The sequence below is a fragment of the Neopsephotus bourkii genome, unplaced genomic scaffold (genome assembly GCF_033783945.1).
Source record: "Neopsephotus bourkii isolate Nb327-2 ecotype Australia unplaced genomic scaffold, CSIRO-AGI_Nbou_v1 NB_1511, whole genome shotgun sequence".
NCBI classification, from domain to species: domain Eukaryota; kingdom Metazoa; phylum Chordata; class Aves; order Psittaciformes; family Psittacidae; genus Neopsephotus; species Neopsephotus bourkii.
In genome coordinates, this window is record NW_026901987.1 from 4,267,372 (window position 1) to 4,280,196 (window position 12,825).

The following is a 12,825-nucleotide window of genomic DNA, read 5'->3' on the forward strand; positions in this document are numbered from 1 at the left end:
CTTAAGCAGTTTCTGAAATTAAGAGGGATATTCAAATTGGAAGTAGACCAGAGAAGGCAGGAGGAAACTGATTTGGTGGTAGCTAATCAATATTTTTACTTGTGTGAGGTTGAATATTAGCTTGAAACTATGGAGCATCATAGGGATATAGAATCATACAATAGTTTGTTATCACACATGTTGAACCAGAGCCATTTATTCTTTAAGGATTGTGGTGTTGCACCTTGTTTGCCATAAAAAGACCTGGAGGGGCTGGAAATGGATGCCCACATGTTGCAGGAAAATTCAGCCTATGCCTGTCTAGCTTCTTCAGCCTGGTGCTGTATCGGAGACCCTTGAATGCAGACTACAGAGGTAAAGAAGAGGAGAACCAAAGCATTAATTGTAAGATTTATCACTGAGATTGTAATTTGATAAAGTCAGAACGTAATTTGCTTTATAAACCCCTAAATTTGTCTTCTGATTAGCTGTGGGGAACTTCATACAAGTTAAGAATTGTTTTTCCTCTATGTACCAATTTATGTTTATACACTGAATTTCAACTGCAGTTTAATTTCCTTATAAAGTTAAGCCTCATAAAGTCTTCTTGCAGAATTCATGCAGTTGTGCAGACGGGACTGTAAGTAATCCTAGTCCATGAAAAGAATAAATAAATTTTTTGGATATTATAGTCAGAAGTCTTTGGACTGCTGATTGCTAGTTACCATTTGTGACAAAGCCTGGTAAGTGACTGAGGAATCACTTCTACGGTATTTTAGTGTAAAATAAAACATATGGCTTAGAGCATTTTCAGCTACATATGAGGTAGGAAACGGGATTAAATTAATTCAGTAGGAGTGGAAGTATGATAGGTCTTCATTGGAACACAGCTTTACAGAAGCAATGTGGGACTACTCAGATGACATGAAGTACCAAATTCTTTCTAAATGTGAGACATTTTCAACTATAATTCTTACTCATCCAAAGCCTTGTGGAATTAATCTACAAAAACTAATAATTAGGGATCAAATAAGTCTCAGATACGGAAATAATTTTCCTATAAAACTCTGAAAATGGAAAGTAATGAAAAGTTGGCTAGTTCTATGAATGGCAATACTATAGTTGGCATGTAAACCATGTGTAAATTAGCTATTAATAGGTAAGACGCTGACTTCTAATGTGGAGATTTTCAAGTGTCATGAAACAAAAGCGAGATTCCTCATAGCAGTTTCCTTCAATAATGTCTGAAAATGCCACTCAATACTATCCTAAGAATTTCCAAAATTTAGGAAGGGATGTTTGCATAGTTACCTGTAACAGAGCCACGTGCTTATTAAGGATTTAGAAAATGGCATTTTAAATTTTTATTACAGCTTATCTGAAAAGTGGTTTTCTGTGGTGAAGGAATTCTTTCTTTATCTTTGTTCTTATTTTCTACTTTGTCACTTGAGACTGAATCATGTAGAAAATGTTCAAGTTCTTTTAGGTTCACAGTTGATTCTTCCCAGGCCCAAATGTTCTCTTCTGAGGCTAAGTGCATCTCTGTTCATTATAGGGATCTGTATTGGTTTCTTTGTGTCGGGAAGGAGAGAGGGATTGCACATCCCATAGATGAGGCTTTAATATGTATAATACATGGGACTGGGGGGAAGAGGGAGGCAAAGGAAGTGTTCATTATTTCAACATATCAATTCATACTTTTATCTCTCTTAATATGAAATTCTTAGACATATTTTCAGTGCAGTAATATGCTACTAAGTATGGTACAACCAAATTTGTTCAAAGAATACAGAGTGGCAATACTGAAGAAGTGTACTTTTCCAATTATATTCATATTGTCCTCTGCATTATTTCCTAAATAATATAACACATATTCAGAGATACTTAGATATCTTCTTGTAATTCAGAATCTAAAAGTACTTTTCTGTACCGAGTCTGTATTGATCAAAAAATAGATAAGAATTTTAAATTGTAGGACTGATTGCAATACATAAAAGATCCCTTACAGTTAGTTTACAAAATGTTTGTACTTAATATTATAATAGAAGCTTTTTCCTCTGCCAGTATTCAGCAGTAGAATACTGGGGCCTAATTGTGATATTTGAGCTTTGTTTTAGGCCCTAAACAGTTTCATCAAAATCTTCTAAAATAACGGAGAAGCCAGCATGTAAATTTGGATGATACAAATACTTTACATGCTTTGTACCTAAAAGCATGGCAGCAATAGCTGAAAAGCAGTTTAAATCAGAACAAAAATAAATTGAAAAAAATGTTTATTTTGCTTCTTTAAGCCATATTTTTAATGTCCATGCTTTCTATTAAGCAAGAAACTAAAGGATGCAAGATACAATGTGCATGTATTTTTAAATTACAGTAAAAATCTGAAATCCTGAAGTGCCAGTATTCTAACAGTCCTTAATCCCGTCTTCTGTGTAATGACAGCATCCTCAGCTTGTATGCATTTACTGCTTGCTGGTGCCACTGGTGTAAGGAAAGCCCTGAAAAGGTATAAATGAAGACAAATCACCTAGCAAAAAAATAACAGGTTCAAAGGTGTCAGTCCACAGATCCACATGACAGAGCAACAATATGATATCTAACTTACCTGAGCCAGCACCACTAAGAGCAGCCTCGACAGGGGAGTGACATCCAGCTTAGAGACAGCATACAGTAAATTCAGTATTTTGAAACCAAAGTTATAAATCTGCAGAGCAAAACTCAAATGTCATCATACATTCTAGTAAAACCAGGCACTTTTTTTCAGCTGTACCTAACTTCTTGTGCAAGCTTCAGAGTATTGTATTGAAAGATGTAGCTTGTGCCGAACAGCCCTGTGCTAAATCGTCAACTTGTAACTCACTTCCACAAGAAACAGGAGGAAGAACTGAATGTATTTGAGGCATGTACTCTGGAAGCCAACATGCACCCACATGAAGTTCGTCACATGGAAAACAGTTTAGGTGGGGAAAAGACACTCCTTCAGAAGGAACTGTAAAGCTCTGTTAACAAGGAGGGAAGAGCAGCCAGTTTTTAGTGCTCTTTAGAGCAGATGGGAATGGAAGTGATTGATGGAGGGAAATGCAAGATGAGGCGCTATGCCAGAATTAACAAGAATGTAGCGGAATGCTAATACAAAATGTGAATCTAATGATACCAGAGATGTGTTGGTGGAAGATACGTGTAAAATTCAGAGCTTAGTTCTGAAATGGTGGGGTTTTTCCATTATTAACCAAAATTCATGAAATTATGGAGATTATATTCATAAATGTTTCCCATAAGCTCTTCCGCCTCACTCTCCATCTTTACAGTTGCATTTTTTATTGTACCAAAGATACAGAAAAATAACAACGTAATGTCTCTTTGTGAGATTCTGAGAGGAAGGGTAATTTATTTTTTTTTTTATTTGGATGAGACTCAAGGTACAAAATTGAGTTCCCAGCTATGTTACAGAAACTTGCTGGCCTCAGGCAATTGCCTTAGTCCCCCATGTGTAAAACAGCAGTAATATTTCTTATCTATTATGATTTGGCTTTCTGATTTATTCAGTTGTCAAAAGTATTTTTTGCAGGCAAAGACTGTTGCTTACAATGATTTGTGTGCAGAGCACAGTGGGTACCTTGTCACTGTCACATGCTTATCTAGATACTGCTAAAACATAACTTGCCTTCATAAGCTGAAAATCTCAGAGCTTTTTTCTGGAGATGCCTAATGTTTCTGCTTTGTATTTAGAGCAGTTAAAACTCAGATTTAGATGCAGTTGCACAAGAATAAAGGTCATCTAACAAATATAGTATCTTTTTATCCTAAATTAGAAAAAAAGATACTAGCAGAAGAATTCTTTTATCAGTGCAGACTATAATTATACCAACTGGGCTGCTGAAAGGTATGACAAGTAAACAGTAGAGTTCCCTTAGGCCAGAGAAATGCCAGTCCCAAAGATCTTCAGGGAATACTGCAAATGCCATGGGCTGATCATGTGAGGAACATGAGTGGGACACTACTTGCTAGTTGTCTCCAGCTGGACCTTGAGCCATTGATGACAACTCTTTGTGTGCGGCCATCCAGCCAGTTCTTTATCCACCGAGTGGTCCACCTATCAAATTGATGTCTCTTCAGTTTAAAGACAAGGATGTCATGTGGGACAGTGTTGAATGCTTTGCACAAGTCAGGTAGATGACATCAACTGCTTTATCCCTGTCCATCAGTTCTGTAGCCCCATCATAGAAAGCCACCCAAATTGTCAGGCAGGATTTCCCCTTAGTAAAGCCATTCTGGCTGTCACCAAGGACCTTGTTGTTTTTCATGTGCCTTAGCATGCCTTCCAGGAGAATCTGCTCCAAGATTTTGCCAGGCATAGAGGTGAGACTGGCTGGTCTGTAATTCCCTGGGTCATCCAATTTCCCCTTCTTGAAAATGGGGGTTATATTTCCCTTTTTCCAGTCATCAGGAACTTCACCTGACTGGCATGATTTTTCAAATATGATGGACAGTGGCTGAAGCTGCATCACTGCAAGCATTCATTACAGGTGCTGGCATCCACCTGGTAGGGTTGGGATGGATCTGTGCCTCCCTCTCCCATCAAATCTATTTTAAAGCTGCCTTGACCAGCCTGGCAGAGCTCCCAGGACATGCCAGTTCTGCATTTGTCCAAGGGTGCAAAAGGAGAAATGCCTGAGCCGCCTCTCAGAGGGCAGCTGGGAGCTCTTCCAGAACAGTTCCTACAGATACCCTCAGACAAAACGGGGCCACTACCACCAATCTGGCAAAGGCCAGGAAGACACAGGAAGTGGGATGAAAACCGAAGCAAACTGTAAGGTAACTGTGAACATGAACAAATTTTCATAACTACCATTGTGAGGCAGATTACCATAGCATTTTTATTTGTAAATTCATTTCTGCTGACAAACAAATGATGTATCAAACTATAGCCTGTACAAATCTCAGCAATCTATTCAGCAGTTAACAGAAATATATTTTATTAAATTGCTCTGTTTAAGTGGAATGTCAGCAGCATTTTTTACAAAATTATGCAATACTTAGAGGGGTTTACATAATGTTTTATTAGGATTCTATTAAAGTATTATATATTTTTGTCTTAGAACATACTTGGTGAATTATTTAAATTCATTTTTTCCATGTTTATATAATAGTAAATTAGAAAGCATGAGTAGTTTTATAATAATTTTTTTTAATTACTAATTTATAACTTTTTATCCAAAAAAGAAGGAGTTCAGACAACACTTGGGCCTTTAAAAATGTTTGGCAGTGAAGTTAATATAATTCCCTTGCAAAATATACTGGTTTTGTTGTTTTTTTTTTTAATAAATAAAAATTGCAACTGTTTCAAGAGATCAGTTTGTTGGTTTGGGTTTTGTTCTTTTTTTTTTCTTCAGTAGAATGCAGAAAAAGGAATATATTGAACTTAGCAGAACCTTGCAAATGAGTGAGTCATTGCACATGATTAAAAGTTAAAAGCTAGCAAAAAAGGAAAATAAACATTTAAAACACAGGTAGAGCCTATTACAGAAATAAACTGTATTTAATTCTGTTTGAGTAAGTGCATCATCAACAATATTGAATTCTCCAGGAAAATCAAACACAGAAATGCAGTGCAGATACTGTTGCACATCTATACCAGTTTTTCCTTAAGCAATATAATTCACTGGGGGAAAGGACAGAAAGATTCAAAGGGTGGTGTTTCACTGTAGTGCCTTCTTTGCCTTATACATGTACACAGTATCTCACACCAGTGCTGTGAACTTTCTAATTATTTGGCTGTGTCCTCTGCATTCACGATGTTAAGGTATTGCCTGAGCTTTCATCTCTTTTCAGCTAGAATGCTCAAAATGTTAGGCAAAGAGAAGAAATACGTAATCATAAATAATACACGCATATACATGTGTGTATTTGCGGTCACATTCTTCAAATTGCTTACACACTTTTGAGAAAACAACCCCCATATTTGGCTTCATTAAGCCTTCCTACTATGATATTGCTTTGCTAGGAGAGCCTATTGGGTATAGTACACGAGGAATTAGCCTAATCATTTAGAATAAAGTACCTTGTTCCTGACCCTGGCATTGATCTTCAGCATAGATTTTTGGAAAGCCACTTTTCCACTTTTTTCCTCAGGCTTTGGCCTGTCATTTGGAACTTATAATACTGATATATTATTAACAGATGACCAGTGCTTTGCAAAGGTGTTCCTTTGTTGTCTTGTTTGGAAATCCTAGTCTTTAGGTCCCACTCAGCTGATAAATAATGAAGGAATATTCACATAATTTTCATTTTACATATCTAAAAATAGTGTTATAAAGAACCTAAAAAAATTTGTTGCCTGGATTCTCTGCATGGTTACTGGTGAAAGCAGACAGCTCTAGGAGAAGATTTAGAGTGAAGTAGATTCCGTGAATATCCCATTCCAAGCACGTTACATTTTCATGGGCCATAAAGGGCTGAAGCTGAGAAGTGGAGAAATGTAAATGACATAAAGAGAGGGAAAGCAATGGAAAATAAATACAGAAAATTTAAAACATATAGAATGTGAACACAAGAAAAAGAAACCAAGAAAAAAATAGTTTACATTCTTACTTTTTCTTCCTTTCTAATCTGATGGCTCATTTTTTGCAAGTGTTTTTAATGTAATTTGAAATGGAATATTTAATTAAAATTTCATCTTAGTAATAGCTTGAGGTTGCTTCTTGATAATTTAGCAGTAATAATCCTATCCTGCTCTAATATACTGAAACTTTTGGCCTCGGAGATTAACCTGAATATGATTATTATCTAATAAAGAGGGAACTTCCTCAAGCTATCATATTATTTATGTCTTCAGACTACACTTAATAACTTCCCTGTTTTACTTTGTAAAAGGAATAAAAACATAGTAATAAGAGACCTTGCTATGTAGACCACTCTTTGTCAAGTCAAAGGTAGAGAGGAGCTGCTGGGAGAATCTTCACTGAGTTTTGATTTATAAGCAGAGCACAAAAAGTGAAAGTGTACTGTACATGAAATATCCTGCAAAGGAGAGGCTGGCATACGAAGATCTCTGTACATGCTGTTGATAATGAGCCTTGCCTGTTTAGTTTTGTTGTTTTTTCACTAGAGGAGTTCATGTAAATGTTATAGGCAAGATTTGTCCAAATTCAGTGCTGGTCGACTGAAATGTTTCAGAGGCCAACAAAAGCAGACCCGTAAGCTTGCATGTAATCCTATTGATGCACTTCAGGAACATTTGACCAACCATTTTGAGGCTTCGAAACATTTTGAGGCTTTGAAAAAATGCACCAAGAACTAGCCTCTGTACTTAAAACTTTTTCTTATCCCCTTGGTGTTTGCATTTTGTGCTTGAAGTTTTCGTTTGTTACATTAGAAGTAACTGTGCTGTCAGTAGGTCTGTGTTACTGCTGAAGGACCAGAATACTTCCCAGCTTCTAGGTCTGAGTACACGCTGCAGCTCCACCTGTCTGTGCTGTAAGAAGGCCTTGCTGTTCATGGAATTTTGCATAAGAAAAGAGCCCATGGATGTTGCAGCACTGGCTAGTTACAGAACTGGACTGAAGGCTAGATCACATAGCAGTAGATAGACAACCACAGTCCCCATCTCCAGTTTTTATATTGTCTTTAGACCAAAGCTAATATATGACTGGTTCATTGTGACAGCTGCTACCAGCAGAGATAAAGAAGTCATATGTGTTATGTTGCTGGCTATATATGTTACTGGTCAGGTGCTGTCTAGGGACCATGACCTTCTAAACTGTGGTTAGATGGAGATAGTGAATGTGGACAATTGACTCAGATACCCTGTGTTCAGCATTCCCCACGCTCATGTGCAATACTGCAGATTTTTGTCACTTAAACCTTTGTTCCTGAAAGTAACCCTCATCTTTGAAAAAAAAAAAAAAAAGCTAATTTATGTTCAGAGACATAATTCATTAATAATCAGATAACATTTTGAATCCTGCTATGCTCTTTTACATCAAAGAAGGTTAACTCTGATATGTATGACCTCATTAGTTTTGTCAGTTTTAAGTATCTGCCTAGCCTTGTTCTTAGCTTTGGGAAAAGCTGGGCAACATTTGCAGAATCGTGTTTTATGAAGTTTTGGCATTTAAGGGTGCGAGAAATGCAAATATCATAGCATGAAAGTAATATCTGCATCTTATAGAGGATAAATCCTGAAATATATTTAAATATAATAGTATGTCACTGAGGCCTTTCCTTAATGTCTAAGAAAAGAAGACAAAAGGAAAAAGAAATGGAGGGGGAAAAAAAAAACAAAAGAGAGAAAACAGAAAAGCAAAGGTAAAAGAAAAGGAAGGCAAAGGGAAGAGAAGAGAAGGGGAAAAAGAAGGGAAGGAAACAGGAAAGAGAAAAGAAAGAAAAGAGAAAGGAAAGAGAAAAGAGAGGAAGGGAAGGTGAAGAGAAAGAGAAGGGAAGGAAACAGAAGAGAGAAAGGAAAGAAAACAGAAGAGAGAAAAGAAAGAGAAAAGGGAAAGGGAAGGGAAGCAAAAAGGAAAGGAAAGAGGAAAGGAAAGGAAAGGAAAGGAAAGGAAAGGAAAGGAAAGGAAAGGAAAGGAAAGGAAAGGAAAGGAAAGGAAAGGAAAGGAAAGGAAAGGAAAGGAAAGGAAAGGAAAGGAAAGGAAAGGAAAGGAAAGGAAAGGAAAGGAAAGGAAAGGAAAGGAAAGGAAAGGAAAGGAAAGGAAAGGAAAGGAAAGGAAAGGAAAAAGGAAAGGAAAGGAAAGGAAAAAGGAAAGTAAGGGAAAAAGGAAAGGAAGGGAAAGGAAAAAGGAAAGAAAAGAGAAAGGAAAAAGGAAAGAAAAGAGAAAGGAAAGAGAAAAGGGAAGAACAAGGGAAAGGGAAAGGGAAAGGGAAAGGGAAGGGAAGGAAAAAGAAAAGGAAAGAAAAAGGAAAGAAAAAAGAGAAGGAAAGAAAAAAGTGAAGAAAAAGGAAAAGGAAAGAAAAAAGTGAAGAAAAAGGAAAAGGAAAAGGAAAAGGAAAAGGAAAAGGAAAAGGAAAAGGAAAGGAGAGGAGAGGAAACAGAAAAGAGAAAGGAAAGAAGAGGAAATGGAAAGAGAAAAGAGTAAGGAATGAGAAGAAGGGAAAGGAAAGGAAAGGGAAGAAAGGAAAGGGAAGAAGGGAAAGGAAAGCAAAGGAGGAAACAGAAAAGAGAAAGGAAAAAGAGCAAAAGAAAAGAGGAAGGCATAATGTGCAGGAATGTAATTTTGAACAAATTTTGAATTAATATGGTGTAATTTTGCACCTAAAGTATAGAACCCTATCTGTTTGTTTGGGTGCTCATTTCCTACTATTGTTTTTTGCTTTGTAAACAATCCTGTCTTGTATTCAGCAGAAATAGAGAAATGCAGGAAAAAGCAAATGAATTCATGTGAGTAGCATATCCTAGATGCTTCCTCAGAATATCATAAGTATTTGTAAGTACAGCATAACGAATAAGAGTGCAATGATACTATATGACAATACTACAACACATGTACAGGGAAGCTTCCTTTTAAACCCAGGCAATTAGTGAGTGATACAAAGCATAAAGGAGAATAAAGGTTTGAATTCACCAGACATTTTACAGTGATTCCTGATTTCTTTTTTTTTTTTTTATTCTTACAAAAGTATTTTTTTTTTTAATACTTACAAAGGCATTTCAAATCCCATTGTACTGTGCTTCAAAGTCAGATTAGTGCTGCTGTATATAAGCAGATTCCTTTCACCACTTTTGAATACAGGGTCATCCAATTTTGTTGAGGGCAGGGCTCTGAAGAAGGATAAGCAGGAGTGCTCAGGTGACCTTCAATATACATTCATATATTCTCTAAAGTATGTCACTTCTTATTTGTCTCGGTCCCATTTCTCAGATGCAGTATCTTCTTTTCCCACTGAGAAAATATAGATATCAGGACTGCTGGCCATGATTGTTGATCCGGTTGTGGACATTCACATTTTCCCTGTGTTCAGCCTGAACACCTGCAGGATTTAGGGTGATCTGGCAGCTTGCAGCTCCCTATTGTAATTTATTTTCATGTTCACTGTCAAGTGTGTGTGTATGTGTATACTTCTGTGTGTGTGTGCACGCATCTGTCTGTGATGTTGGGATGGCTAATGGATTGCTGTTAGGAATGACTGCTCAGGCTAAGCTTGCACAGCCCTCCTAGGTAAAGATAATACTCAGTTCTCCTCTTATTGCCTGCATGTCCCCAGTACATTTTCAAAGTGTCAGGCTCAATTTCTGTCTTTCTGTCTGCCCTTCCTACTCTCTGGTGCATGTATCTGACACCATGAAATGGATTTTTTCTTCCATTTTAATTTCACTGAGTTCTTAAATCCTGTTTGCCTGGAGGCAGAATGGCAGCATGAATTTCCACCTTTTCCACTTGGCTCTTAGATGTAGTGCTTGGGACAACATTATATATTAAACACTTAAGCATGACCAGAAGAACTTCCCACTATCACCAGCTTTTCCCTTCATCTTCTTTTGCTTTAATATTTTTATAAAACCTTCAGTTTCTTCTGCCTATTCAGTACCTGGGGCTTTGTGTCCTGAGTCATTACTCAGATGATCTTTTTTATCGAGCGCACAGAGGGAAGCCATGCCACAGAGCTTTTACCAGAGCACTGATATTGATTCAGGGTGTGAAAAGTTCACCCCACCAAACTGACATCATGCTGTTCCCAAAGCCCCTGTGAACTTCTGATTGGTTGTTTTTTGTGGTTTATGTCAGAAACATAAGACAGCACAAAAACTTCTGCTGGCTTTGGATCAGTGCTTCAGATGAAGCCAATCTCTTTAGATGCAATTATGATTGCAGAGCCTTTGCCCCTGAAATTGTCATGTGGACATAGCTTTTGAATACAGTCTAGAAACAGGAGAGGTACTCTAATGGTAGAGGTAAGCACCAGATTTAAAACTGCAACTTGAACTCCCTTCCCCTTCCTTCACTCAAATGGCTGCTGCTTGGCTTTGACTCAATACACATATTGTTTTGTTTCATTTTTTAACTTCAAGTCTCTCTAGTGCCTAAAGTTCCCCCTTTTTATGTGGTCAGACTACACGAATCATGGCATAGCTGATTAGTTCACTGTTTAGATTGGGTTGGTCTCTAACAGGTATCTATCAGAAAGAGAGATTGATTTCTCAGAGGATGCCTAAAACACAGCAGAGGAATTGTCCTGCTTAAAAATAAAGTTATGACAACTGCATTATTTTGAGGACAAGACTAGAGTGAAAACTGCTCTCCCTTCCAGAAACCAGCCTGCCAAACATTTGCCAAGGAAGTGGGAGAACTAGCTCTGCTGAGGATGCCCTGTAACCTACACGGTGTACAAAGGCATTCTCAGTACTATGCTACAAGTAATTTAATTACCGAAGCACACTTTCTACCTTCCCTCTTAGTTCTATGTCATGGTGCAAAAAAGACATCAGTATTCATTGACTAAAGAAAGAGAAAGGAAGAATGTTCACAATAGAGCATGTTAGCCCGGCCATTTACTGGGTCTTCCTTTAGTAACTGGTTATTTTGTCAAAGACATCATGGACATCATGGAGGGAGCTGGATTTCTTCACAAGTACTTTGTCAATAACATGAAGAGTATTTTGTCTCTGATTATTTTGGGGTTCTATTGATTATCAGTGCTACGTTTATCCTGAGCAAAAGTCCATTCTAAGGAGGTCTTCAATCTAGTGCTTCAGGGCTTCTGTTGCAGGTATGTATTTTAAGTGAACCCTCCCTCTAAATATAGCCACACAGCAGTTCTCTGAGGTCTGTACTAAACACTCTGTAAAATCTTGGTTGTCTCTGTAGTAACATAGCTACCAGGAAACTCAGGGGACAACCATGTCAGACCTATGCACATTTCAAATATTGAAAAACAGTGTGCTCTGACGAGCTTGCAGGAAATCTTGCCCTTGGATTCAGCCAACGTCACCATGTCATCATGAATCACTTGGGGGAGGAGGGAGTAGCAATGCTGTACTATTTCTAAACATTTTCCTTTACATTAGTTTAGTTTAAGCAGCATAGTTTAATTTCAATCTATGCAGTGTTATACTGTTGGCATGTTACTTTCACTATTTGCTTAAAAATAGAGATATAAAACAGGGATTGTAAGCTGCAGTGGGGGTGACAGATGGAATTTTTCCTCTTATGTAAAAAATACAAAGTAATGCATATTTATGCAATTGCTTTTTTACTGCATGACAATACAGTAAATAAGTCTCGTGCCTCTGTCACAGACACTGTAATGTTACAGACTCATGGAAACTGTCATTTAAATCAAATGGCAGAGAAAAGCATAATTTATTTTCATTGCCAAATGGGAAAGATGCCCCTTCTTTCCCATAGATCCCATAGATATTTAATTAATTAAAATAAATTAAATAAAAACTCCATAGATATTTAAATAAAAATATTAAGAGTGTATTTCTAGATACTTTAGAGACCAAAAAAATAATGCCATAATAAAAACAAGTAGCCTAGGAAGGAAACACAGAGCTCTTTGAATAAATGATCTCTTCTACTCTCTATGAGTTATTCTGCAGCAGTCATCCTCCAGGTAGCTGAAGGCCTTGTGTTAAGCCTGTGCCTGTGTCTCTTTATAGCTTTTTTCTGTATTAATTTACAAAACCTGTGAAGGAAAAATCTAAAAATCATATGCCTAGCTAAATGCATGAACTAACTGTAAGATTCATTCTGCAATCTTTTCACAGGAAATTAGGGTCTTATTTTGTAAACAGCTGACAGAAATGACACGCAACAGAGTAATCAAGTAGTGTGAACAGTCAAATACAGTGAAAAGTTTATTAAATAGATCTTTGATGAAAATATATGTTGT